The sequence below is a fragment of the Acomys minous genome (genome assembly GCF_964271855.1).
Source record: "Acomys minous genome assembly, chromosome: 11".
Classification (NCBI taxonomy): domain Eukaryota; kingdom Metazoa; phylum Chordata; class Mammalia; order Rodentia; family Muridae; genus Acomys; species Acomys minous.
In genome coordinates, this window is record NC_140492.1 from 109,873,446 (window position 1) to 109,875,676 (window position 2,231).

The window sequence follows — 2,231 nt, forward strand, 5'->3', positions numbered from 1 at the left end:
GCACTCACCACATCCGATCGCACCCCCATTTCCCTCCCTACTACCTCTCCTACCCTGTTCCCTCTCCTCATCCACTTCTGCTGTCTACTCTATTTCCCCTTCTGAGTGAGACTCAAGCATCCTCCCTCGGACCCTCCTTGTTACTTAGCCGCTTAAGCAGAGGTCTTTAGATATGTGGAAATTCAAGTTGTGTGTTTTATGTGTACTTCTTCTGCACGTACATCATCCTTTTAATAAAAAAAAATTGCCTTGCAAGAAGAAAGCAATGAAAACATTTTAAGGAACTAACTTGCAGCAGATACGTGATTAAGTGCTGGGCACAAAGCAAGCTGCTTGAAACTCAGCTGATCTTCTGTCGACCCAAGGCGGTGACGATTTCCAGAAGAGCAGACGGAGGCATGGGACTTGCCCGGGGCGTGAGGCAGCTGGACACTTGCAGCAGACATCCAAGCATGTCCACACACAGCTATGGGAGAACATGCCTTCATCTACTTAGCTGAGGCTTTGTCATCTTGAAACAGAAGCACTTAAAATAGTTTTGTTAATTCAGCTAAGAGTTTTATATATTGTAGTCTGATCATATTCACCCCTTTCCCAATCTTCCTCATTCCCTGATTCCATACCCAACTCACTTTGTGTACTCTTTGACACAGAGTCTGAGTAGTGCTGTGCATAGGCTCCTGGCTGTGTGGTCATCCACTTACCAGGGGCCACACTCTTAAAAAAAAAAAAAAACCAAACTGTCTTTCCCTTTCCAGGAAGCCGTCAGTGACCAGGCCTTGGCCTTAAACTTTGAGTCTCTCAGAAGGAAGGAGGAAACCAACTTTCTTTTCTTTTCTCTTTCTTTTTAAAAAATGATTTTGTTTATTCAGTCTTTTCTGCTTTTTTTGTTTTGTTCTGTTTTTGTGTTTTTTGTCTTTTGAGACAGGATTTCTCTGTGTAGTCCTGCTGTCCTTGTCCTGGTTCTGTAGGTCAGGCTGGCCTCGAACTCACGGAGATCCGCCTACCTCTGCCTCCCGAGTGCTGGGATTAAAGGCGTGCGCCACCACTGCCCAGTTTAGTTAAAACTCTTAATACTTCCCTCCCTTCTGGTAGTTTAAGAGTGATCTGAGCTTATGGAATGTGTGTTGGTGCTGGCAGTTTTAAGGCGACCATAATAGGCTTATTATTGTTTTTTTTTTTTTTTTTTTTTTAAAGCAGGGTTTCTCTGTGTAGCTTGGCTGTCCTGAAGTTGCTTTGTAGACCAGGCTGGCCTCGAACTCACAGAGATCCCCTTGCCTCTGCCTCCTGAGTGCAGAGATTAAAGGCCTGCGCCACCACGCCCAGCTTAATAGGCGTACTTTTTTAAAAAAAAAGTATCTTTTAAGTGAGTTAAAATATCGGGTTGGTCTTAAAGTTTTTAATGGATGGGAAACCAAACAAAGACGGCATTTGAGAAGCTTCGGGATCTCAAATCGTCTCTCACATTGATGAATCAGAAAGAGCTCCATTAAAATGCACTAGATGTGTTTTTTAATTAAGATGTCGCCTTCTTGTTTATTTATTTTTCTGGGCAAGGTGGGGAGGACTGTCTTTTTTTTTTTTTTTTTTTTGAAGCATTCTGCATTCTGAAGTCTTTTTGTGTGCGCCCACTTTGTTTCTGTATTTGGCTCCAGAGGGTGTTTGTCTGCTTGCTGGGTCTCCTTGGGCTTTGCAACAATTCTTCCACCCGCCTTCCGTCTCAGCCACATGCAGTTCTTTCTGGTTGCCTGGGGGCTGAGCGGTGGGGCGAGATGTGTTGCAGTTTAGGACAGTCATGTGTCCATGGCTGGCAGCTCTGGGCCCTGTTCTTTGTCACACCTGATCGGACTCTTGAGACATTTTGCTCCAGGGACTGGGTCTGGTTAAAATTAACTGTCTAGAACACTAGCAACTATCCATGAGAAAAGTTGTGAAAGAAACAGAAAAAAAGGAGGGTCGTTCTCGGGAAGATGAAGGAAAACAGGACAGGAAATGGGCAAGAGCTGAGGCAGAGACACAGTTCTTATCACAGGCAAATTGGGGCACATCAGGCCGTATCACGGGAGCGTAGGTCATGGCCTGCACTTCACAAGCTGCCTGCCGGTAATGGCCATTTATTGTGAAATCATGAATTTATGGATGCTCAGGAGTGCAGAATGCAATATCTCTTGAGAGGCTCCCACGAGAGGCCCATAGTGCTGTTCCCACAATGTTAGCCTGAACCCAAGCAC